Source organism: Pipra filicauda, unplaced genomic scaffold, assembly GCF_003945595.2.
Source record: "Pipra filicauda isolate LSUMZ 115617 unplaced genomic scaffold, ASM394559v2 scaffold379_size694699_pilon, whole genome shotgun sequence".
Classification (NCBI taxonomy): Eukaryota; Metazoa; Chordata; class Aves; order Passeriformes; family Pipridae; genus Pipra; species Pipra filicauda.
In genome coordinates, this window is record NW_024104508.1 from 567,301 (window position 1) to 594,412 (window position 27,112).

At 39.2% G+C, this 27,112-nt stretch overlaps 1 protein-coding gene across 4 annotated transcripts in view; it reads left to right on the forward strand.

Moving 5' to 3' along the window:
* THRB (thyroid hormone receptor beta) overlaps positions 1-27,112 on the forward strand; it is a 146,460-nt gene that overhangs the window by 19,060 nt on the left and 100,288 nt on the right. For 3 of the 4 annotated variants that reach the window (XM_039384810.1, XM_039384811.1, XM_039384812.1), the window contains exon 2: positions 14,108-14,137. The exons of the other annotated variant lie outside the window; for it this stretch is intronic. The gene's annotated coding sequence lies outside the window, so the exon portion shown is untranslated. The remainder of the gene's footprint in view (positions 1-14,107; positions 14,138-27,112) is intronic. 4 annotated transcript variants of the gene reach the window in all.

Here is a 27,112-nt window from a genome sequence, read left to right on the forward strand (position 1 = left end):
GGCTGCCAAGGCACTCCTGACTCATATTCAGCTTGCTGTTGACCAAGACCCCCAGGTCCCTTTCTGTGGCACTGCTTTCCAGCATCTCATTCCCCAGTCTGTACAAACATCCAGGGTTGCCCCATCCCACGTGCAGAATCCGGCACTTTCCCTTGTTGAACTTCATGTGGTTCGTGACTGCCCAGTCCTCTAATTTGTCAAGGTCTCTCTGCAGGGCCTCCCTGCCTTTGAGGGAGTCAGCAGCTCCTCCCAGTTTTGTGTCGTCTGCAAACTTGCTTAGTATCCCTTCCAGTCCTGTGCCCAAGTTATTTATGAAGCTGCTGAGGGCCTAAGATGGAGCCCTGTGGAACCCCACTAGTGACAGTTCACCAGTCTGATGTTACCCCATTCACTATTACCCTCTATGCTTGACCCATGAGCCAATTGCTCACCCAACAGGTGATGTGGTTATTCAGCTGTGCTGGACATTTTGTCCAGAAGGATCCTGTGAGAGACAGTATCGAAAGCTTTACTGAAATCCAAAAAGATTACATCAGCTGGCTTCCCTTGGTCAACTAAGTGGGTTACCTTATGCTAAAAGAAAATCAGGTTTGATAAGCAGGAATTTCCTCTCATGAAGCCGTGCTGGCTGTGATCAATGACTATGTTGTCTTTCAGATGTTCTTCAATACCTCCCAGAATAATCTTCTCCGTAACTTTACCAGGCACTGAAGTGAGACTGACAGGCCTGTAGTTTCCACGGTCCTGCTTGCCCTTCTTGAAAATTGGGACAGTGTTTGCCAGCTTCCAGTCAGCTGGGACTTCTCTGGATTCCCAAGACTGCTCAAAAATCATTGAGGTTTTGCAATGACATCAGTTAGCTCTTTGAGGATTCTGGGATGAATTCCATCAGACCCCCTAGATTTGTAGGGATCCAGCGGGAGCAGCAGATCCTGCACGATGTCAGAGTTGACTGGGAGTTGATCATTCTTGCAATCATGGTCCTCCAGCTCAGGGCATGGAGACCCCCTTGGTCCATCATCCATGTTGAAGACAGAGGTAAAGAATGTGTTAAACACCTCTGCCTTGTCTTTGTCCCTGTTTGTGAGGTGACCATTCCCATCCTGTAAGAGGCCAATGATATTTCCATAATGCCTATTGCCATTAATGTATTTGAAAAAACTCTTTCTACTGTCGCCCACATTTCTGTGTAGCTTCAACTCCAGCTGAACTTCAGCCAGATGAATTTTCTCTGTACAGCAGCTAGGAGCATCTCTGAATTCTTCCCATGTCACCTGACCTTGCTTGCACTGGGCATACACCTTCCTTTTTTGTCTTATTTCCAAGAGAAGATCCCTACTCAGCTAGGTCAGCCTTCTGCCTCACCTGCTTGACTTCCAACATTTGGGAAATGCTGTTCCTGTGCCCTCAGCAGGTGATGTTTGAAAAGTGACCAGCTCTGATGGACCCACCCGCGCACCTGCAAAAACATTTTTGTGGGAGACCTTATTTACTAATTCCCTGAGCAGCCTGACGTGTACTCGACTTATGTCCAGAGTTGAGGTTTTGCTGGCACTTTTCCTCCTGCCAACACAGATTTTAAACTCGATTGCTTTGTGGTCGCTGTGGCCAAGATGGCCACCAATCTCCAGTTTGCTCATGAAATCCACTCTGTTGACAGGCAGCAGATCAAGAAGAGCATCTTTCTGAGTCAACTTCCTTAGGACCTGTTCCATAAAGTTGTCATCCAGGTTTTTGAGGAATCTTCAGGTTGTACCACCTGTGTGATGCTCCCAGTTGATATCTGGCAAGTTGAAGTCCACCATAAGGACAAGAGCACTTGATTTAGAAGTATCTCTTAGTTCCTCAAAGAATAGTTTGTTGGTATCATCATCCTGGCTGGGAGGTCTATAGCAGACTCCCACAATGACATCCCCTTTATTTGTTTGCCCCTTGATTCTTGCCCAGAGACTCTAAACTGTTCCATTGCCAACTGTGAGCTCCATACATTCTAAGCCTTCTCTTACATGCCGTGCCACCCCTCTTCTGCCCTGCCTATCCCTCCTGAAGTGCCTGTAATCATCCAACAGGGCACTGCAGTCACAGATCTCATCCCACCAGGTTACACTTATGCCAGTGATGTCAAATCTCTGGGACTGGGCCAGAGCTCTTCTTCTTTGTTCCTCATACTGCGTGCATTAGTAGAAACATTTCAGGTGTGGTAGGTACCTTGAAGCCAACCCTGCGTGAGGCAGATTGAGGGATCCCATTAGTGCTCATTTCTTTTTGTTACTGCTATTAGATTTCTCTTCTAAAATACAGGCAGAAGCTGTTTGTGAGAAATCAAAAATACTTTTTATTTCCTCCATTTATGAAGAAGGCTTATTTTTGTGGGTTTTGTTTGTTTTTTAACTTGTCAGTTGAAAGCCTTGCCTGTGGTGTTTCGTTTTGTTTTACAAAAGAAACCAACCAAAGTGAGCTTTCATTTTTTCCAAACTATGGTACTACTCTGATAATAGTTAAGGAATTTATTTTTTGCTGGGTTTTGATACTAGATACAGGATCTTAGACTTTCAAAAATGACTCATGATTTGGCATAAGGCCATTTTAGAGTGCATAACCTAAAACATCAGAAAGATGGTATTCAGTTCTTGCTGGAAACAAGGTTTTATTAAAGACATTTTGGTTTGTCAGAGAAATGGCCAGGCATCCAAAATCACCAGCTGTATGTGCAAACAGAGCTTATTAGATTTCCTTTCAGACCGTGTTTGAAAGATTTTCATAATTCAAAAAGGTGAAAAGATTAAAATCAGACAAATTTTTACATCTATCTGTAGTTACATAATACAATGTAATGTGATGATACTATAATTTATGATATAATGTAATTTATTACAAAACAAATGTATTACTGCCTGTATTATTGCAAGGGGAAGGCAAGCAGGAATAACTGATGGCTAAAGAACATGTTGGAACCCTCTGTAATTTTCTCTTTACAGCCCTTAAAGCACTGATTTTGTGGGTATTTGATAGAATCACAAAATTAGAGAATGGTTTGGGTTGGAAAGGACCTGCTGTGGGTAAAGACACCTTCCACTAGACCAGGTTGCTCAAGTCCTCATCCAGCCTTGCCTTGAATATGTCCAGGGATGGGGCACCCAGAACTTCTCTGGGCAACCTTTTCCAGTGCCTCACCACCCTCACAGTAAAGAATTTCTTCCTAATATCTAATCTAAGTCTGCTGTCTTTCAGTTTAAGGCCATTCCGCCTTATCCTGTCACTGCATGTCCATGTAAAAGTCCCTCTCCAGGTCTCTTGTAGGCTCTCTTCAGGTGCTGCAAGGTGCTCTAAGGTCACGCTGGAGCCTTCTCTTTTCTTGGCTGAACGACCTCAATTCCCTCTGTCTTCATAGGAGAGGTGCTCCAGCCCTGTGATTGCCTTCACGGCCCTCCTCTGGACTTGCTCCAGAAGGTCCATGTCCTTCTGCTGGGGGCCCCAGAGCTGGATGCAGTACTCGAGGTGGGGTCTCACAACAGCAGAGTAGGGAAAGAGAATCACCTTCCTTGACTTGCTGGTCACACTGCTTTGGATGCAGCCAAGGATACAGTTGGCTTTCTGGGCTGCAAGTGCACATTGCTGACTTGTGTCCAGCTCTTCATCCACCAACACCTCCAAATCTTTCTCCTCAGGGCTGCTCTCTATCCTTTCTCCACCCACCCTGTATTTGAGCTTGGGATTGCGCCAACACTAGTGCAGGATCTTGCACATGGCCTTGTTAAACTTGGTAAGTACTGCACAGGCCCACCTCTCAAGCCTGTCAAGGTCCCTTTGGGTGGTATCTCTTCCCTCCAGTGTGTTGATTATACCACACAGTTTGGTGTCATCAGCAGGTTTGCTGAGGGTCTGCTCAATCCCAACAAACATGCTAAACAATGTTGCTTTTTCCATTACAAAGAGGTGATTAGACAAGAGCAAACGATGGTTTGTGAGTCTGTGATTCCTTGGGGCTGCAGTGGGGCCAGACAGCAGGAAAGTTGCTGAATGGCCTGACATAAAAGAAGTAAATGAATCTTATGGAGCAAAATGTAAAACCTAGCAAGAGTTCTCAAAACAGCAGCACCAAAATCAAAAGTGCCATCGAATGACAATTTATGTATTGATAGAAAGAAAAAATGGAGTGCTGTGTTTATTCCTGGCAAAGAAACATTTTTCAGGTTTTTGGCATCAGTGAGGATAATCTGAATCAGTACCTTGTCACCAAAATGCATGTACGAAGACAGTCCGTAAGCATGACCTTGTTGGTGTGTTTCATTCCCAAACACTGGCCATTTCTCTTCACTGCTAAAACAATGGGGAAAATAATTTGAACATCATAAATAAAAAGATCTGATTTCAAATAGATGAGACTATCACAGTCGTATTTTGTGTTTAATGCATCGTTTTCAGCATAGCATAAAATGGAAATTAAAAAATTAATTAGGAATTCACCATGGATGTATCCTGTGGGACAGGTTTTCACTTCATTATTGTTTTGAGTGAAGAAAGCAGGTACAGAATAGGAAGAAATCTAGAATAGGTCCATGAAACAATAAGCTGCTCATCAAAATAACCTGATAATAACTGTCAGCATTCAGTGGAAGATGTGTTCATAGTTAATCATTTTGATTCTTCATCGGTGAGGAAACCACAGAGTACTCTGTCCAAGTTTTTAAAGATGCCATCCAAAATGCCGTCCAAGATTTTGATTAAAACAGAGTATGCCTTTTGCACAATGAGTTGTTATGGCTGGATCTAATTAACAATGAACAATTGGAACCACAGAAGAACAAAATAAAATAATGATTCGGATAAGTTGTAGAGCTTTTCCATTACGTAGTCCATATGACCAATCCCAAATATAAAAGTCATAGATTGGTTTTTTTTAATTTCAGGATCAAACACAAAAGTTGAAATATTATATATAACAAAAGCTCTTCTGCTTTTTAAAATTAAAAATGCTGATTTATGATTCATTGTAGCTTCGCTGCAATATTCACTTGCTTTGTCATAGAATCATAGAATATCCTGAGCTGGACTCTTTTTTTTTGTCATATATTGCATTAGTAACTGTTTCAGTGTGTTCAACTGTAACCCTAAAAATCCAATACAGAATTGCTTGCTATTACACCAATAATCAATTGTTTACAAAATCTAAATTGTTTACAAAATCAGTTGTTTACAAAATCTATCATAGATTTATCAAAATCTATGATAATGAATTATTGATCTTAGAGAAGATGTTTGGGAAAGTAATTCCAGGTTTTTTTACTGTAGTTTCTTGAATAATGGTCAGATTCTCCCATTCTAATTTACCAAGAAGCCAGTAGGATCAAAAGGATCTCAGGATAAATTTATACAAAATGTTTTGACTTTATTTGTGATTCCCAGCTCAATGTTTTATTTTGAGGAGATGTAGAAATCTTCCTGACTTAACAAAAACAGAAACTATAGTGGCAATTGATAACTAAATAACCAGTGTGCACCATATTGTAAAATAACTTCTCAGCTACGTTCTGCTCAGGGAATATATTGAAGTGAAACCTAACCTAACATCCTCTTTAATTCAGATGGTGGGATGCTTGATGTCATCTTTTTTGTGTTTCCTCACTGCTGGGACAAGCTGGCTGGCAGCTTGGTTCAAAGCATCCTCAGGGCACAGCGTTAACTGGTATGCATCCCCTGGGGAATGCTGTGCAACCAGCCACAGGTCTCTGGTGCATGGGGAACACCTATCCTCAGGAAGCTGCTGGTAGAACGGGAGATCCAGAATACTGGCTGCATCCCCCATACATTGAGGCATCCCACTCCTGCGCGTCCAAGTGCCTTTCATGACTAGATGGACCAGTGCAAAGGCAAGAATATGGTCGTTGTCCTCAGTGGTGTGTTACTTACATTGTCCTTCGTGTGCAGGTGTCCTTATGGTAGCCTGACCCACAGCTGGAGTGGGCTCATCGATCAGTGGTTCTGCTTGTGCTTGTTGTGCAACAAACTGTGCAGCTTCTTGGTGTTGGCTGGTGGGGCCGGCACGCACCACCTTTTGGTCTCTGCTCCCATTTCACTGCCAAGGTTTGCAGCAGCTGATGTGCTTTGGCTGATTGCTGGAGTACATCATCTACCTTTAGTGTGTTTTGTTTTGGGCTCAAAGTTTGCTGTGCTCGTTCATCATAATTTGCTGACCGTAAAACAGGTGTATGCTATCAACTTCAGCCTACGTAGGAGAGCTTGGCAGAGTCTGCAGGCATCCTTTAGGGATGACAAGCATTTTGAATCCTTTTTATGGTAACATTATAAAAGGGTCCTTAGTGTAAGTGGTGATAATGCTCAGAGGATTTCTTTAAAAAAGTTATTTTGAGTATAGTATTTCTTTTAATATATCCTTATGCATAAACCCTCTTGCTGTAATTACAGCTTTGTAAATCCCCATTATTTGTTCTCTCTTTATAACAAAGGATTTGTTTGTTAAGTTACAATTGTAAATACCTCATAAACCTGGCAGCTGAATATTATCCGTGATATACTGGGGGAAGAAAGCAGCAAATACCACCATCTTTCTAAAAATACAGACGTGTAAATGAAGCCTTTTTTTATGGAGCATCCAAAGTGGGGAAAATACCACTTTCCCCTTTCCTGCTGGTTGTGCATTCAAAGGTTTTCAATGTGCATGAATGCAGTTTTGAATTTGAGTACTTCGATAGATTTTTTTAATTCTGATTTCATTTGGTAGAAATAAACATAAAAGACAATTCCAGTGGATTGGCTTTGATTCATTGCTACATAGTTTCTAAACAAATGTCTAAATCTGTCAGTTTGGCTCTTAATTGGAGTTTAGCCCAAATCCACCTTTCAAAAAAAACTGGGAGCTTCAGCATGCTTGACCTTAGCTCCACAAAATAACGCAAATATAATTTCTTAAGGCTTTTATCCTGTTAGCTTAGCCAGAAAACCTTGATTCAACAATATTTTGTATTTAGTCATAGTTGGTTATCACTAGCAAATGATGTCATTGTCACTAACAGTGTTTTCCACCACGTCTTCACAGAAGATGAAGTTAGGCAGCTGCAGACACTACTGAAATATAACTTTGTTTCAGTGAAGGTTTGTATTTACTCTATATACTGGGCACAGGGAGACGATTTCCAAAGCCCTTCTTAGAAATACCAGTTTCTGTTTCATTGTCTGTTTCTTATATAGGGAACCAAAACTGCCATGTGAAAAGCACTTCCCAGCAGAATTGCTGCCTGATGATCATACAGCATTTTTGTACGATATACCTTAAAATCTTTACAGTGCCATAAATAAGGAGAAATTACTCTTCTCTTTAAGCTTGCTTCCACTGACGTTCAGATGTCAGATTTCCATTTTATTTATTCTTTGGGTATTTATCATATCTTTCAAAATGTATGAGAGCTTAAGGACATATTTCTTGCTCGAATCATGCAGTCTGTGCCACAGTTCTCAACTGCTTTGGAACAATTTACTGGGACATGTGCTATACTTAGGACTTAAATGAAGGCACGTGCCATACAGGTAGGAAAAAAGTAGAAGAAAGAAATGTAACAAAAAAAGATCCTAAAATCAAAGACAAAGCAGTTAATACACTACAGACCAGTTCACCATATTTTTCCATCATTAGAAGCATGTATTAAACCTCTGCTTTTATAGAATTTGATTTAATTTTGGGTGGAATTACCATGACAGCTGCACTCCTGTGTGCAGGTATAATGGTTGTCATCCACCATCCCAAGGACAACAGAGCACCACCAACTTAGTTATTACAAAAAGCAGTGGGGGAAAAAAATACATATTCTGAATGTGTCATGAGTTGGTGACAGCCTGCCTTTATTATGTTCTGGGATGTGTTGGATTGCTACTGACACCCTGAAAAAGATAACATAACAAAGTCTGTCATGTTTTATTCCAAGAATCAATAATGAACCTCACTGGCTGGGGATATTATGCAGTAATACTTACTGTATATTTGTCCTTGAATATACTAGGTTTTTTTAGTTCAGCCATCCCATAGAAGAAAACTAGGGACAATTAAGTCAACAGTAATCATTCTCATGTCAGTGGGGTAATTATAAGCAGAAAAATATGTGCTTTCCGATAAAAGGTTTGAAGGTCCAAAGTCTGATCTCTGCTGTAGTTTATGCTTACTCAGACATACAGACAATGATTAAAATCAGGCATCTGGTGTAAAACAATCTAAATCTAAGGATGATTGAATGGATGATGAAACCTCGTTTGGCTGTCTCAGCTTGTTTGCTCCCTGAGTTCCTCTTCAGTAAGCTGGAGGAAGAGACGAGAAAATTCCAGGGTGCTGTTTGTACCATCAATCTCAGAAGCAGTGACTTCCACCGATAACTGCAGTATATGGATAAACTCGTGTGGGGTGTATACCTCTGAGTTTGCAATAAGTTGCATGTAAAGCCTGAAGGTTCCCCTCAGATTTGACTATTAGTTAGGGTTCTTTTAAGTTTTGGGCAATAGTCAGAAAGGTGATGAACGTCAGTAGTTCAAAAATATGTATGAAGGCCTGTTTTCAACATCCTGATGCTTTTTGCAATTGAGTTTTTGGTCCTAGGCAAGGTTTTCAAGTCTAACGTGAATGCCAGGTTTCTTGGTGGCTACGGTGTGCATCGTTTTACTTTCAGTGGCACTGGGCCAGGCCCTACAGAGATGAAATCCTTAAATATCTTTCAGAGGAAGAAAATAATTGGGTTTAGGGCATATGATTATGTTATACACAGAGAGAATAGCCGCCCTTTTCTGGAATCTGCTTTAGTTCTCTTGAATTCAATAAACTCTTTCATTGCAACAATAAGCTTTTCCTTTTACTGGCATAAATAATGTATTTTTTTATAAAAAATAGAGAAATAAGTTTGAAGATTTTAAACAATTATGTTTGGAACAGTTTTTATTTTAAAAGTAAATTAATTTATCTTTGTCCTTTTTGAAGTCAAGGAGAATTGTGACATTAACATTGATAATGTTAATACAATGTACTGTAATAGAACTTGAAGGTGTACTTGCCAAAGTGTATTTTAATCTTGTTAATTCTTCATTAAAACAGAGAATTGTAATGGAAATGCTGGCAAAACAGGACTGCAGACATTACTGTCTGGACTCATCATTTACTGAAGAAGATAATAGCTTCTGGACAGCTTATTTGTAGCATTTTCGGTAAAGCAGCTGTGAGTTTTTATTCTCTAGAGTGGTCTCAACAAGCATACAGTGGTAGCAATGGTGATTTTTGTTTCCTCATTATTTCACCTCTGCACAGTTGGGCCAAGCTACCTGGCTAAAATTTAAGACTTCTTAGACCCAGAAGAAGGGCTAGCTTCCAAAAAATCATTGAAGTTCCTGATTTCTAGGACAACCAGTCATTAAGAGCAATAATAAATGGTGATGCTTTTTTTGGCATTTTCTTGGGGAGCAGGACAGATGTGAGATGGTGGCTCTGTGACTGGTCATGGTGATGGGGCAGCAGAGCACAGAGCACATATTCCTCTTGCATTTGGCAGTCATACATAGGCATGTATAGCTGTGGGTGGGGTTATGTGCGTTTTTTTGGCAACAGTGGTTAATTTTTAATCTGTATGTATGCTTTATCTGGAACTATTTTATGAGTTTTCTGCCTTCCGGCTATGATCTTGTCTTTGCTGTCCAATCTAAACACTGGCTTTCTTCTACCCTTTTATCCTGCAGAGAGCATATACCCGCATCACAATTGTGATTAGCATTGTACTGGTAGTAAACATTCTCAGGATGCATCCCTAGGTCTCAGAGTTTAGGCTATGCACACAGGCCTGTCTGCTGCCTTGCAGCACTGCCCAGTCCAAGGCATGCTTTGCAGAGCTCCAGAAATGAGAATGCCTGTCACAGATTAGACTTTGGCATGCTGCAGTCATGGCTTTTCACTCTACAGAGTGCATGGCACAACTTGCTAACTACTGCAAGTACTGGAACTGTGAAATCAAATGGCCTTGAGTCAAGACTGGTGTGGCAAGAAGAATTAAGTTACCTTTCTGTGCCAGCAGATTTCATTGCATCTTGAGGAAGAGCTTTGCTGAGGGAGGTCAGTGAGATTTTCTCTGATTTTTTTTTTTTTCTTTTTCCCCCCTCACATGCATTTTAATTCTTACTGGGAGCTTCTAAACAGCAGAACTGAAAGCCAAACTTACTGGTGTGTCTTTAAGAATGAATTTATCTCCTAGTCAGGATTGTTGGTTCCCCACCCCTTTCTTTTTCCTTCCTTGGCTCTGAGGGAATGAGAACTCTGTGGCTTTTTCAGGTCTGGGTGGCTTTTTGTCATCTTTTGTGAAAAAGGAAATTGTAGTTACTTTGCTCAGTCAGTCTCTTTGTGGACCGCTGAACGTCAGAGGATTCTGCAGGGACTACAAAAGTAAACTGAAACAAATTCTGGGTGGTTGTGAATCGGTCTAGAGAACTGAATAGATTTTCGTCTTTTGGTAACTTTAGGTTGTTTTTTTCTAAATGAAGATGTCTGTGATGGGTGTCAGGAGCCTGAAAATAAGTCTTAATAGGATGAATAGGATTTTGTTGGATAAGAAGAAAATGTTAAGAAGAAAAGTAGTTCTCTCATCCCTGATCTGATATCTGCTCAAAGACGTAGGCAGAATATGTAGTTTAAATTTTCTCAAGTGCACCTGGATGTCTTTTCTCCTACTGCATACTGGATAAGTGCTGGATCATTTGGAAATAACTTGTTTTAGCTAATTGGGTGTATTCATTATAGGGATCAACCCCCTATTTTAGTTAATGGCAAGATGTGTTTCTGTATCTTCAGTTTTGCAGTTTCTGCTAAACAGAAGAGGTGAAATAATGATGACTGAAACAAAAAGGAACATTTTTATGTGTACAACTCCATGCAGTCAGGAAATTTCTAAATGTGGCAAAGGAGGAAATTTATTCTGCTGTCCGATCATTTTGGCAATATTGATTTTCTGTGGTCCGATGAGTCAGTGGTGAATCTTCTTTGAGAAAAATCATGAATAGCATCAATAGCAAAGTACATCATAAAAATAATCTTTGTCAGTAGATTTTCTTAGTGTTAGTTTTAGTATTTACAAGATTGGTTCTTGAGATGAAAAAGATGGAGCTTGCTGAAAGATTTTTTTTTTTTTTTACCTGAATTCAAAGGACAGTGGTAAATACCTTGTTGAATTTACACAGCCTGTTGTCACTGAGTGTGGACAGTTGTCTGCTTGGTTTAACTTAATGGTACTGATGTGCCTTTGAGGCAGTCTGCTAGAATCCTTCCAGAGTCTGTCCAGAGTTAACACATTTGGTGACTGGCAGCAAGTATAGATTTTACTGTAAAGAGGCATATGCTTAGAAAAATGACACATCTGAATATTGCAACAAAAATGTCTTGATTTTTTTTTTTTTTGGTAATGCTCTCACCCTCCATCTAAGCAAGGAGGCATTAAGCATGAAGTACAAGCAATAAACAGGAAGTATCATATTTTTATTTGAAAGTGTAGAGCCCACACTTTCGAAAGAGTGAAACTCTTTGCGAAGGTGTCAGAGGTGGATAAACAGGAAACCGGACAAGTCTTCTGCAGGGACCATTGAACTCTTGGAACCTCACTTACCCACTGTGGTTTCGGGCACACTGGGGTGGGGGTTATCTCCACTTGGATAGAAGCCAGATCATCTGAAGACAGAAGCTTCCTGCTACCTGATGGAGAACAGTAGTGGGTCCTCATGAGCAAATCTCTGCTGAGACCATCAGGCTAGAGAGGCAGCAGGGCCCGTGAGAACCTATGATGGGAGGTGCTGATGACCCTCATTATAGCTTGTCCTGTTATCAACAGCTAGATCAGATAAGGAAAACTTATGCAAATCGTTTCTTGAAGCATGCTAGGGGTTTTTTCTTTATGGGAGTCACAAACTCTGCCAAAGTAAGCTTTCATTCTTCTTTAAAAGTATGTAGGATGCACTAAATAAGCTTCAAAGCAGCTTGTGCTGTGTTTGTAGCATGGAAATACTGTGCTTTAAAAGCTATGGATCTTGTCACAAGTCCAGGATGACTTTTAGTCTTCTTCAGACTTGCCTCTGTACCTGCTTTATGATTAAAACAGACTCTCCTGTAAGATACTCCTTTCCCTTCCCAGAAAGAACCATTCTGGTCCCATAAATTTTGTGCTGTGGACCACTGTAGTATTGTGACAGGTGAGTAATAAAGAATCAGAGATGTAATACGTCCTCAGTTGCACTCTGTCTTGCTTCAATGGGTGTTTTGCATGAGAAAAGTAAGAAGGATTTAGCCCGTGCTGTAATAAATCCCACTCAATCCTATTGAAACCCTGCGTAGCATCCAGTGATAAAATACCTACTGATTCTGTCCCTTGATTACAGCAAAATCTTTCTTAAATTACGTCTTGTGGGTTACCCACACCTAAAGCCAGATAGGTAAATGTGAACGAATCTGGTGCTGATGAATGTTTTTAATAGCTGATTATTAGAAGGAGCTGTAGAAAATTAAACCCATGAGGGTTTTATATATTTTACTAAGAAATTAAATGACCTTATAGTTATTCTTTTTCCTTTAAAGGTTCACATGTGCAGATACTCCGTTATGGGAAATCAGACATTGTAAATGTCAGTCAGCTCTCATGAGCTGACTCATAAAAATGGGATCTCATGCCTTTTCTCGAAACGGGTCATTTATCTCATGATTTTCTGCACTCCAGGAATGTCCCTCTTTTAGCTCACCTGTTACATTTCTGAAATAGTCTCATTTGGTAGGTCTCTCATAAAATATCAGGTGACCATACTGTAAATTGAGGGAAGAGGCACTTCTGCTATTGACTTAAGCTTCGCTTCCCTCAGATGGACAGATTCATTTCTAGAAGACTATTATTAACCCCTCTGTCCCTCAAATCACAGTATTTTCATTGCAGAGCAAAGAATTCATCTCTTCAACCATTGTGTTGGTCACATGCTTTGAGGCCAAGCTTCGAATTCGTCCTTGGCAAAGATGAACAAGGTCTCTCCTTGTTTTCCCTTCATCTGTAAATCTCTAACCATACTGACTGATGGCTAATGAAGTGTACAGAAAGTGCTAGAGGTTGAGATGCTTCGCCTGTGACTCAGCATGATTTTCTCTGCTTTACAACAAATACTGCTAATAATTGTCAGATTTTATTAGACTTGGCTTTTTGTTTTCTATTTCATGCTGTGTATTATGCTAATTTAGAAAATGAAATAAGAAAAACTGTGATTTTGTTCTTGCATACGTTAGTGGCAAAAATACCCATTTGCTTCAGAATTACCAGAATCCAATTCCCAATTATAACACCGATGCCTGCAAGTAGTTCTCCCCAGTTGTAAAGGGCTGAACAAAACTCACAAGAAAATGAAAGGTTAATTAATATTTGTGCAGGCCTCAACATTCATTGATTGTTCTGAGTCATGCCTGAACTTTTTCAGAATAGTCTTAAAGCTTTTTTTGGTTTTTTTTGATTTTGCGATGTACGTTGGTAAGTTGTTGACAAATGTGTCATATAGAGTGGCTTAGCTGAAGCAGGTGTTTAATGAAATGGCTTGATGCTTTCATTCTTCTAAACCACCACTGACCTTACGTGTTTGGGGGTTAGGCAGAAAATAGCTACTTCTAAAAAAACTTTCCAGGCTAGGAAACTCTGTGAATAGGCATACTGCTATGTAAACCCATCTTATAATAAAAAAAATGAAATGTTCAATAAAAATAATGGCAATACAAATGCTGGTCATAAAATACAGCTTGCAGTGAAAATAAACCTATCGAGTGTGCCTAATCAGCCTGCAGTTTGGATGATGAATTGGTGAGATCGGTTGTTTGTATTGATATTCTCAAAGCATTTTAAATGTTTTTTTCAGCATAGTAAGATGGCAAGTAAATAAAGGCCTCCACCCCAGAGTATTGAGAATGATCAGCTCTCCAAAATAATGGAGACTTATTCCAGTTACGTAAAAAGAACCCCATAGTTTTGGTGTTAATTGAAGTGAAACTAAAATTATAACTTTATAAAGTACTTCTTATCAAATGGATCTTTAATACAGATTTCTTTACTCTTTTCAGTGAATGAACAGAAAATGAAGCTCTAATAAGGTAAGATTTTTTTTTAATTCAACTTTAGTAAGATATTCAAGTTAATTTGAAGTAATTTTAACAAATATGCTCGGCATTTCAGAGTAGACCCTAGACATAGTGTGGGTCAGTATGTCAAAGCACAAATAGGAAAGGATGCAGTATCAAAGAATGAGTCTAACACTGAACTTTTTTTTGTTGTTGTTACTAAGCTACTCTTTGGTCTTTTTGGTCTTTTTGGTCTAATCTACTTGCATAGATTTGAAAACTTTTTGCCTATAAGGAATTTACAGGTAATTATTTTTCAGCAGATGTTATAGTTTTCACTACTCAGTGAAAATCTTCACTTCTTTCGCAGTTTGAAAATGAAATTTTAGAGTATATACTGTTAAAATAGATTTTTGGGTCATAGATTTTTGGGTTTTGAGATGTGATGGTAGGAGTTTATGAGTTACATAGTTAAATAAATAAAGGAGGGGTGAATTCTTCTAGCAGTGAATATTTCCTGTTATATCTAATATAATTCAGGCTGCATTCTGGAAATGGATTCTGTATGCATCTGCTAGATGGCCAAAAGGCAGAAGAAGGTCTTTCAAAACATTACCAACTGCAAGGGATGTTAAAAAATTGGGTTTATCTTTTCCTTTTGTCCACTGCTAGTGAAGATGCTAGTGAGGACATTCATGTAGTGTGTTTTCTAGAAAATGAAGGATCTATGTCAAATAACATAACTAGGCATATGATAAAAAGTTGTTCTGACAGGCAGCTGCAGAATGAACCTATTCAGAGCATTACAGAAATACATAATTGCTTTTCAGTCACAGGTAATAGTTTCAATTTTAATAGCCATTCAGAGTTTACCAAGGAAGGGGAGCGTTGTTGGTTAGTGTTGTCCTTTCCTCCTGTATTTGCCTGTTTTGTTTTTTTATCGGTGGTTAAAGTAAAAGTTTACAGAGTTTTTAGCTGGATTTCGTGCATCTATTTTAAGTCAAAAGCCTTCCAAATGAAAGTGTGTTTAAAAGGAATGTTTCTAAAACCTTGACATCTTAAACCAGTAGAAGTTGATACATCTGCATAAACTGTGTTCCTGATTTGCAAAGGGATATCCTTGAAATAGGGAAGAGGGAGGCTAAAAGAAAAAGCAGTTAAGCTATGCAAAATGTAAACTGTTAGAAACCACAAGTGAGTAGAAATGTGAAATATTAATGGAGAAAACAGTAGTGTTGTGAAAAAGTAATGAGGTGTCATGACAAATGATGTAAATAGCAGACTATCTAGCTTTGCAGTTCTTACTTTGTATTAGTACATGGAGAGTTTGCAAAGATGTGTGCATATATGGTATATGTCCTAGATGGCCAGATGCTGCTCTTTGTACCAAATTAGCGTGAAGGACTGAAAACCTTTCTGGAATAGGGCTAAGGAAGCTAAGGAACTTTATAATGTGTTGAGAACCACATGGGTAGTACAGGGATTTAGCAAATGCCAGAAGAAATTCTAGTTCTAAGCAGTCTTTGTATACTGAGTTCATCAGCATCTGTGATCCAGGGAGGACACAAGTCCTCCTTCTGTCTCCTTACCAGGATTCAGTCATACAAGAACTGGGCAAACATTGCAAAAATGAATTAAACTTGCTGTGTTTGTAGTTCATCACCTAACACAAGAGTGTCTTATGTGGAGCCTCTGAATGCTACAGTAATATAAATATCTAAGTAATATGCCCAAGTAATATGGCGTGACGGCAGTAGTGGAAATTTACTTATTTTGTTTACTAGAATCACAACTGGAAGTATTTGAGGTATATATTGGTCACTCCTGGATTTCTGCCTTGGCAGTGCCTAGAGAAGTACCAGGTAATTCTGTTAGCATAATTTTTGTGTGATTTGACATATGGGTAGTAGAAAACCACCCTCCATCAGCCAACTTTTTATTTATGAGTTAACTATAGTATTTAGTAACTACTGATCCTGTTTGAGCTAGAATTTATCAGTTAGGTTAAAAATGAAGCTATGCAGATCGCGGTGCTATTTATCCCAGATTTCCGGGTCCTAAAAGTGGGTGAGTGCTGTGAAAGCTGGAAAAGCTTGTTAAAAAAGATGCTTGGTGCCTTTCCTTTGCACTTGAATTGAATTTTCTCTTTTAGTCTCTGTAGTCAAACACTACATATACTACTCCACTGCAGCTGCTGTATGTTGGATTCAGGAATCCCTGTTTTGATTTGCCAAGCAGGCAAACTATTTATCTCAGGTAAGAGAATTTTGAGGTGTAATGTGGTTAGTATCTAAAAATATCAGTGTAGGGTGATAGAATAGGGCTCCAACAGACAAAAACATGGCAAGATAAGGAAGAGGAGTTCACACTGGAATTATGATACTGTGGGTGTAATTAACCACTGGAAAAGCTTAGAAAGGAATGCGGTAGATCACTTGGACTAATTAAATCAAGATTAGATCTCCTTCTGAAATATCTTCTAGTAGAGTTACAAGTTCTTGTGCTTTGTAAAGAAATTGCTGCGTGAGGTATTATGGGCAGTGCCAGGCAGGAAGTCAGACCAGATTATCATAAGAATTCCTTCAGGCCTTTTAAATCCACATCTCCACCAACAAAGGCTCTTATGTGGTACAGGCAGCCACAGAATTTCTAAAATCAGAGCTGGAGCAGGTCACTCTTGTTTTGGTAGTGAAAGGTTGAAAAGTCTTTGAGCAGATCCTTACAGAGACGCAGTGGTGGATACTCAGTGCTGCTGACCTTGCAGGTTTTGTGTGCTCCAGTCATACAGACCAGTCCTGAGCCAGTTTCTGTTCTTATCTGATCAGTCCATAGACACATCCTTCTGCATAATCTTCTAATATTTCACCTGATTTACTTAGTAGCTTGCTTTGTATTGAGTTCAATGAAAAGTAATAATTTTTCTGTGATGCATATTGAATCCCTTCTGTGATACAAGTAAGGTCCTGAATGAATTCAGAATTTTACTCAGTTATTCAGTGAGCATAATGCTGTCATCTTTAACATAAGATCTTCTATAGCCAGTCTTAATATCCATATGAGTAGAAAGGGCAGGGTACATTTTTAACCGATTTTGTAGAATTCCTAATATAAAATCATCTGCTTTCCCCAAAACTGAAAAAGTAGTAACTTATATGTTTGCTCTGGGACCTACATGGACTACTGAGAGAGAATGGAGGATAGTAATTTTTCAGTTCTCTTCAGCTGCAGCTTCAGCTGCATCCTTGTCTTACTGGGTAAGAGGCAAAATCTTCTTAACAGAAAATAGATTAAAATGGTTGGTCAAAAAGTAATTTTATACCAGAAGAAACACAAAACACTGTGGTGAACCAAGGATAGCAGTGGGTCTTTCTTGTTACTTTGATAAGCTCATTAATTTCAATGTTCAAAATTAATTAGGAGTTACTGTGCAAAATCTTACAATGGAAAAATCCATCAACTTGAGCTCAGAATTATGTCACCCTACTGCACTTAGGTTGCATAGCTTCTCTTACAGCAATGTTCAGTGTAACTCCGCAGCAGCATGACAGGGAGAACAGCTGAGAGTTGTGCTGGCTATATGTGTGCATAAAAAATTATTCAGGAGAGTTTCGTGTAATTCTGGCTATGTAGAAAGACCTGTAAAAAAGCTCTTCTGTAAAATTATCCAGGGTAATTCAAGGGTGAGCCCAGGCATATCAGAGGATTTTGTGTTCCAGTATACCTGATACCCAACCTGACAGCAGGTGGTGGGCACTTGGTACCTGACCATCCCTACTGCTCTCCCTCTTCGGACTAATGTGTACATATGGTTTACACAGGGCGGTCTAAACTTGAATTGGAAAAATTATTAGACTAAAGCAATAGGAAAACTAAAGTAGAGAAAAGAAATACCCTTCTGTTTGATAACCCAAAGTAAGATAGTTAAGTGTGTCTCTCCACGTGAAGGTTCCATCTGCTTTCATGGACATCTAAGAAAGAGAGAAAGGACAGGAAGGCCAAGATGTTGGAGAAAGAAAAAAGAGATTAATTACCCTTGCTAGTAGGTTAGGGATTTGTGGCTGTGGTCAAGTTGAAAGAAGACTTTGGTTAGTTAGGAATCAAACATGTTTGGCTGGTTACTATGCACTAGTTGTGATATTTTAGTGTGAAGTTTCTTATGCACCATGTCTCAAGAAAATATATTACATACCCATGGTTTTCACAAATTCCTGATAGCCATAATACTGACTGTGGACAGTATTTAAAAACAAACTTCAGTATGTCCTTTTTTCACATGTTTTTGCTACCACTGAGTCACTCTTCATGGGTACTTCAGTTCTGAAAAGGAGTGGAGGAGGCTGTGCCACTAAAGAAAATTGCTGTCTCCATTAGTGTATTTACATAAGTGTATTTAAGACATCACATTGCTGGTATTTTCTTCTGTGTGAAAGTTCATGGCTAAATTATTAATGTAAAGGAAAATAGTCTTTCCTACCACAGAAGAAATGCCTCTGCTGGACAGTGGTACACAAGCCTGCAGCATTGACTTTGGTTGCGACTGAGGATTTCCTTGGCCTGCCTTTCTGTTCAGGCAATGCTGTAAAGGCATTCCAGATTACAGAAAGGAGGAGTTATGTTGAGGTCTGGGGAGTTCCTTTGGTGCATTTCCAGCACACTGGTAGTCCCAAATTCGTTGTTTGTATTGAAGAACTGCACTTCCTTTAAAAGCTCAGTTTGACTGCATTTGAAAGCTTTTCAATCTTGTTTCCTGCACTTCATTTACTTATCAACCCCTCTACAAGAATCCATGATTTTGCCTGGGTAACTTGCTCTCTCTTCCAAGAAATAAATAACCATTTTTCAAATTTTTTAAATCCACATGCTGGCTTGGAGCACAGTTTGGTGTAAAGAAGTGCCCTGGTGCTTCTACTGTGCTCGCAGTGTCTGCTTAGATGAGAGTCAAGCGTGCTGCACTCACTGTTACATAACTCTGCAAAAAGTGTTGATTCAGGGAAATCCTGCTGCCGTGAGAGAATGGGAGCATCGGGAATGTTCTCTCCCGCTTAATGGAAATGTGGCTTTTGGTGACTAGTGCATTTAAAAAATTGTGTGTATGGTCTTGTTGACAGAATCCAACTTGAACATCATAATGATGTTCAGGACAGCAGATCCTGCTGGTTTTTGCAGCCCTGGGAGGGTGGATGAGGCTCCGGTAGCAGCAAGCTGGTATAGCATATGTCTGGCTGCTACCAGAGGAGATTTACAGCCAGACAGTTTTTGGTGTTGAGTAACCTTTAGAAGAGTGAATTGGAAAAATTGCCAGGTTGGTCAAACAGATCAATTCCCATCAGCAGGAGAGACAGCTGTTCATTTGACTACATCTCCTTCATTTGGCTATGTGGATTGTCCCACTGGATGAAGTGGGCTCCAGAGACCTGCCTGTGGAGAAGAGAGGCAGGTAGGACAACATGCACTGAGTCAGAAATTCTGTTCGTCTTTTGGCATTACAGAAATAGCCTTGTCTTACGAATGTGGTGGAGGGGTAGGTTGCTAGTCTAATTTTTCGACCTTTTCATTTTTTCACATATTTCAGCCTCTATTTCAGCCCTGAAAGAATATTTCAGATTGCTCTACCCTGCTACTGGCACTAGTCAAAGCCTCTCCCTCCCTCCACCCCACCCCCACTAATACATTACTGTGAAAATGTGGATAAGAAGGTAAATTAAAGGTCGGGAAAGTCAATGTTGGCTCAATATTATAAGTACTAATCTCTCTAAGCAATATGTATTCATTTTCTGTTTTCTTGCTCATTGTAAGGGGTAAAAGCCTGTCTAGAAGCTGTTAGAGATCTAGATGGTGTTAGCTAGATTTGCTTCTAGGTTGTTCTCATTCAGCAGCATCCTCAGAGCAAGCTTTGGTTCTGTTGTTTCAGTTTCCCCATCTATGCCTTTAATCCTGTTCTCTTTCTTTAATCACATCCTATATACACTTGTCCTTTGAGTCCCGTAGCTCTTCTTCACTCCAAGTTTAGGGTCTCAGTTTGCAGTGTTGTTCAGGAAACTCTGTAAGTGATTTAATTTTGTCAGCTGAGGTAAACAAACAGTAAAAACATACACCACAGCACAAAATGTTCTCTAATCAGTTATTTGACAAGCACAGTTTAATTATTTATCATAGCTTGTAAAAGTAATGAAGTCCTTGTAATATGAGATTTAACACTGTCCTATTAATTTTTCCCTGAGAATTGGAAAAAGGCTGCTGTATTTTTGTGTGCAAACTGAGAGCATGCAAGCTAATGAGATTTGACTGAGAATACGTAAAAGGGGCTGGAACCTTTCAGTGCTTCTTAATAGTTTCACTAATAGGTAGTAAATCCAAGCACATCCCACAGTTAGATAAGATTTTGCCTATGTTGGCAAACCAGAAGGTGCTGTCTGATGCTTTGCCAAAGCAAAACAGTTTTCTTGGCCCAGCTATTTTTTTTTTTAATGTTTAGCTTAGTAAAAAGAAATGCTGTAAGTAGCAGCCTTTCTCAAGACATATAATTCAAAATAGTTTTCTGTAGCATGATAGATTTCATGTTGCTACAAAATAAATATTTAATCAGTGCTAATATTTTTGGTTTCCTTAGGCAGGGAGAGAAGTTCTAACTTTTTACTCAAGTAAGTGCAATGCAATCTAGGAGGATGTTCAAAGTAAAATGCATGTATATCCTAGATATTTTTTTAATGGACTATAGGTGCAGCCAGCCAGGACTGATGGCTGATTTTGTTCCTGACAGAAAACACTTTACCGCAAAGTTAAAAAGTCCCTCTCGCTGAAAAAGGAAAAGAACCCAAAAAGATAAATGTAAAACTGACTTCAAGCTAGCATCTGTGTTTGATCGACTTGAGCTGTATGATGAACTAGATCAGTTACAATTACATTAAAAAAAAGAAGAAGAAGAAGAAGAAGAATTGCAGCCTGAAATGCTTTGCTTTTCAGTTACAAAGCTGCCTCGACCATGCCAGCCCAACTCAATGACTGAAAGGAAGAGTCTAGTGGCTCTAGAGTAGAGTCACACTTACTGGTTAGTTTCTAATTCGTTGATCTTATGTGATCTACTGGGCTCTTTATTCAGGGGCTCACTTTGTAGTACAAAAGAACATTGTGAGCAGGGAATATTTCTTATCTGAGCTGCTCTGTCAAGCACAGCGGCAGAGTTTGGCCCTTGGAGGACAGCAACTCCTGTGGGCTTCCTATGAAAGCTGCAGCTCCCATGATCCTAATCAGACAGAAGGATGGGAGACAAGCACTTAAATTTTGTGCTCCTCCTGTGTTTGCAGAGGGAGCAAGGACTGAATGGAGTCCACCTTATTTTTCCTTCAGATGTGAACCGCTGACTGAGGCTTCTTCTGCTGTTTTCCCTTTCTGCTCAAGAGACAGTAAGAGCTCTTCCCTGGTACCATGGTGGGCAGACCTGTATTTGTAATGGATCAGTCTTGACACAGTCATCATGCCTGCATTTAAGAAAACCTTTCAGGACACATCTGTTCATTAGTGCTCTCTCTCTTTTGATCCATTGGAAACTTATTCCCGTCCTTCTAGCCACCAGCATCTTTCATTGTCCTTTCACAAATTAATTTAGAAACCAGTCATCCCTTCTGTGATATAATTATCACAGAAAAAGCCCAGAAGTAAAGGTAAAATAATGCAATTTCAGGAGGGAAATTGTATGTTCTGAACTGAGTCTTGAAGTGCATATGCACCTCACAGAAAGGCAGCAGGTTTCTATAAAGGTCACCCAGAAAACAAGGAAGATGTTCCCTGCCATGTCTGACTGTAACCAAGGAAAAGTAGTACTGAATTTTTGCTGACTGTGAGGATGTCAATTTGTCATAGTCCTTTAGTTACAGTAGATGTATGGTACAGAAGGAGAATACTATTGAGCAGTTATAACAAGTTTTGACATTTCTGACTTTCTTTGTGTTAAGATGCTAACCACAGACACCATTAGTCTCACCCCCTGATTGGGGCTGATTCAGAGAGCCTTACTTTTCAGTTACAGGGTGGGTTTAATACAGGGTAGTAAAAAATTTAGTGTACAGCCTCTTTAAAATACAATGACAGTATTAGCCCATCCACATGTTCACCAGCTCTGATTTTCTTGAGATATAGGGGGTTGTGCTTTTTCCAGTCCAAAATTCCATTTCTGAGAACTAACTGATTGGAAAATACTTAGATTTATAGGAAGAGCTCCAGCTTTGCTGGCAGCAAAAGCTAAGTGAAAATGACAGGGAGTGTTCACTTCTTTCAGCAAGTTCTGTCCTCAGTGGGAAAATGGCAGGCTGACCCTGGTGTATTCCTGTTCTGCATGAGTGGATTTGATGTTCTGTGTTTCCAAAAGTTGGTTATGGTTGCAGCTTTCACGTATGGGAAGAGACTGAGGTTAAACACAAGACTGCTGTAAAAATGTACTAGCATTCATAATTATGTTTAAATTTTATTATTCCTTGCTTCCTTGAAATAAAATAATTAACAGAACATAAAATAATAACAGAAGAGAGAAAAGTCACTTCTTGTTCTTACGGGATCATAGAATCATAGAATGGCTTATGTTGGAAGGGATCTTAAAGATCATCTGGTTCCAACCCCCCCACCATGGGCAAGGACACCTTTCACTAGACCAGGTTGCTCAAAACTCCATCCAACCTGGCCTTTAACACTCCCAGGGATGGGGCATCTCTGGGCAACCTATTCAGTGCCTCATCACCCTCACAACAAAGAATCCAAACCGGTTCCTAAATCCTGGTTCTGATTGACACAGTGTTGCAGCCATTGTATAAAACCATTTAGATCCTCTTAACTTTATCTGCCTTCCTTAGAGTGCAGTTTGCTCCAACAAATTCTTAAATGAAGTGGAAATTACACAAATAGGAGTTATTTGAAGCTGCAGAACCATTTTACACTCATGCTTATGCAATGAGCTAGAACTGCACAGCTGACCAAAAAACAGTCCTTAATTCACAATTCCAGCCTGTTTTTTCACTTCAGTGGCTTTTTAAACTTCCCTCTAGTCTTTATGCATTTTATGTGGTTTAACTGAAATTCTGAGAAAATAAAGGAAAATGAACCATGGACGTGGAGAAATGTACAAGAACAGATGAAGAGAGAGGTTTCCTGTAGGAATGGGGCATGGAGAAAGCAGTTCTGTAAAAACGGTTTGATCCAAATGCTTGGGATGGTAAAGTGACATAGAGAAAAATTTGATTAATTGAGAAAGAATGCATGGCAGGAAAGATGCAATTTATTGGACTGGAAAAGTCTTCCTCGATAACAGCAAGTGGCATAATTTTCCAAAGAAAGTTCTCTGTTACGTGGTAATTGAAAACTTGGTTGAATAAACACTAGAAAACACCACTATAGAACCTGTGCTTCTTTAGGTGAGCAATCTTCAAGCAGAAAGCCTTTTCTGCCTCCATATTCTGACTTGCTTGAGACAGCTCCATGAATCTGGTTCAGGCTTGGGATAAAACCATAAGGTATGTTTTCTCTGCTCACTCTCTTTTTCCCCTAAATGTTATTATACTGCAGTTTGGCTCTGTCCACATAGTCTGGAGCAGACTGTGTTGTAACTTGCTTTAGTCGCCACTGAATTTAACAGCTTTTGGCTTTGTAAGTAATGCCTTAGGAGAACTCTTGCTCATCTGTTCCCTGAGCCAAAGGAAAACTCCTCCAGTAGCTTTCCCAGTGTTTTCTCTGGCTGGAACACATAGTTACCAATTGCTAGGTGAAGATACACTATCTTTAATCATATTTTATTTTTGTATTTTCAGTTTGTCCAGCTGATATATTCTAAGACATCCACTTTGACTAAAACAGTGAAAGAGCCCTTTCACAATGGTTTTTTTTTCTTTTTCCTGTACCCCACGTAATTAAATTCTTCCACTGGTGGGAAAAATGCTTTTCCTTGATGTAAATGTGTGGCAAGTAGCTGAATACTAAACCAGTCAGTCACATTTCCCTGTTAACCATACTTCTTCCATATTTTTCATAACAAAAGGATTTATCTTAGGGATCTTGTTCAGAAATTTCTCTATGTGGATTTCCTAGTCCTTTACAATTGGCTTTCAGGAAATCTGATCATATTCGCATTTAATCCATTGCTAGAAATGTGTCCATTGGGAAATTGTTAAATAGGATCTCAATAAACCTTTGGGTTATATTTTGCAAGTACAAATCACTAGGAGATATTTGCATATTTATTTGTTGAATTTCAACTTCTACTTCAGGTTAGATGAGACATAAACAATTATACAGCACCTCTGGCAAAGGATTAGTCTTCAAAGCAAGTCAAAGCAACACTGGGAATTCAGAGGAAGATTTCTAAAGTTTTAGAAGGAACCGTGAAAGACTTGTGTTTTCTTTTAGCTCCATACATTTTATGTCAAATATGGATTTAATGTTGTAGACTTTTACTCTGATACATCCTCTTGTTTGTTTTACTCTAAGTCATGTTTCTAAAAAATATTTATGGCAGCACTGGTCAGAGGCAGGGACTGCACTTTTGCCTTTTTTTGTTAATGGAAAAAAATTACCCTAATTTAAAGCCAGCTAAAATATTTTTGTTTGGTTTTGTTTGTTTGTTTGTTTGTTTGTTTGTTTTGACAGGGTCTATGGGTCAGACTCTGCATTGTACTTTGTAACAGAGGCCACAGATAAATGTGATCTGCCAGAAAGATGTTAATAGTTTTTTTCCAAGATCAGGAGGCCAGGTATGTTCAGTGCCTTGGCAGAGGAAATGCTTCTTTGGATGTATTCTTGGCTTGCTTCATTTTAGGAGAATCTCTGTGGAAATTATAAGTGAAAATTAATGTAATTAATTATAATTAGTATAGTGTTTATAGTGGATAGATGTTCCAAAATCTTTAACAACAGTGAAGGAGATGTCATAGCTTTCAGGAACTGCAGATTTACAGCAGCAATTAGATCACTTAGGCCAACCCTGAATACCTTTTGAACTCTGCATTTACTGTCCGTTTGCATCTTAGAAAATCCTCCCAGTTATTGACAATTAAATTTGATGCCTTGTTGCTTGTTTACATGAAAGCAATTGGCATGCTCTTTCTGTTTGTGTCTCAGTGTGCCTTATTCATTTAGCAGTATTGCTGGATTTTGAGTTCTGGAGATAAACCAAAGCATTGGGGGCACAAGGCTTTCCTGCTGTTCATCGCTTGTCCTTTCTTGCATGCCTGGATATGCAGGAAAGCCTTGCACTGAAGGCGAGACCTATAAGCGCCCAAATCTCAAACAAAGTGCTATTTTTATTATATAATAAAAGACTTGAGATGACACTCTGCTTTGTACTCTGTACCTACACATCCACATGCACTTTGAAGCTCTGTCCTTATTATCTGTCCTATAAAATAGGTGTTGTTTAAAGGGAAAAAAAGAATAAAGTGCATTTTAGTTTGTGTGATACAAGTCCTTAATATGATATCATGATTTGATGGGAATAATCAAGGGTTGGAGTCTGTACTTTGGTTTACAAAAAGATATCTTTGTTAAATCCTTGAACTGTATTTTCTTTTTAGCCACATGCTTCTGCAGTCATCTCCAATTTTGAAGAAAACTTCAGTAATTATGTTCTGTATCTGAGGTTCATGTAAACTTATATTTCCTATATCATAAGCATGAGGAGTCATCTGTTAGTACCTAGCCTCTTCTCAGAAAATTAAGATTACTCAAACTGGATTTAGGATCTCTGACATGAAATTCCTCCCACTACTTCTTTCATTTTCTTCTACTTAGGTAGGCATCCACTTTTCTTTATATTGTAGTAAAGCTTCATGCTCAAGAATTCCTGCTCTACATTGTAATTACTCTTTCTCTTTTTCTTTTTTTTTTTTTTTTGTTTTCTGGTGTTTGCAAGAACAATTTGCAGTTTTTGGTGGATTAAACTTGTAGCTGAAGGAGATGAAGGAGTTCTTCTGTCTTTGATAATAACTAAATCTTTTCACCTAGGAGAGCTTAATTTAGGCTGGGCAGATAACCTGCCTTTCAAATGTGGCCAAAAATTTCAAAAGTCAATGGCCAGAGGAAGCCAGCATTTAATGAAAATTTAGAGTCTGGATGCATTTTGTCTGGGCTATTTATTTTTCCTTGAAGGCAGAGATGAGGAAGGATGTGCAGTGATGCAGCACTGAATGAAGGATAGCAGAGAAGACACCGAGACTGGATGTAGGAACAGAAGGGGATTTACTTTCTTCAATGTTACCTGATAGGATCTGTTTTTATATAGAAATGTCACCTGACAGAAGTCAGGAGAGAGAATATCCAAGTAGTTTAGATGCAGCTAAAGGCAGGGAGCTAAAGACACGAGGGAATAGAAGAGGCAGTTGAGGTGATCTGAATGCACAGCTGTATATAAAAATAGTAGTTGGAAGGGAGAGGTCTTTGAGGGAGCTGACCACAGATGCATGTGGTTATAATCATAGTGTAGAGGCTGGCACTAATTGGTAGTGGAGAAATCAAGTGAAAGACTGATCTGTTATGATGGAGAACTCAAAATGAAAAGTGAGAAACAGATGACACCAAAGAAGAGTGGCACCAGAAAAGAAGGAGGATAAGATGGAGATAAGTAAGGATTTTTGGCTGGAGAAGAAGAAGGATGTGATTACAGAACTAGGGACAGAAAGTATAAGATAGTTGGGCAGCATCAGGGGAAAGAGGAAAATAAGAAACCCAGAAACCATGAAGATCTGGGTTTCCTGGCGGTTCGAGGAAGATGCAGATGTATGTGTCTGAAGACTCGTTTTCTTCAGGTGAAAAGACACATCTGTCAGCAGAGTTCATCTGGGGGGAGAGCAGTGTTTTATTTTCTAGGACCAAAGAAACATTATGCGAACATAAAGCTAAAAGCAGTCCTGGAGAAGAAACTTGAGACAAAGATCTCAGCATCCCTTTTGGAACAAAATGAAGATTATTATGTCCAGCCAGAGAAAAGTCTCCTAAAAGCTGTGGCTGGTGTGGTCTCTGAGAAGAAAGGTG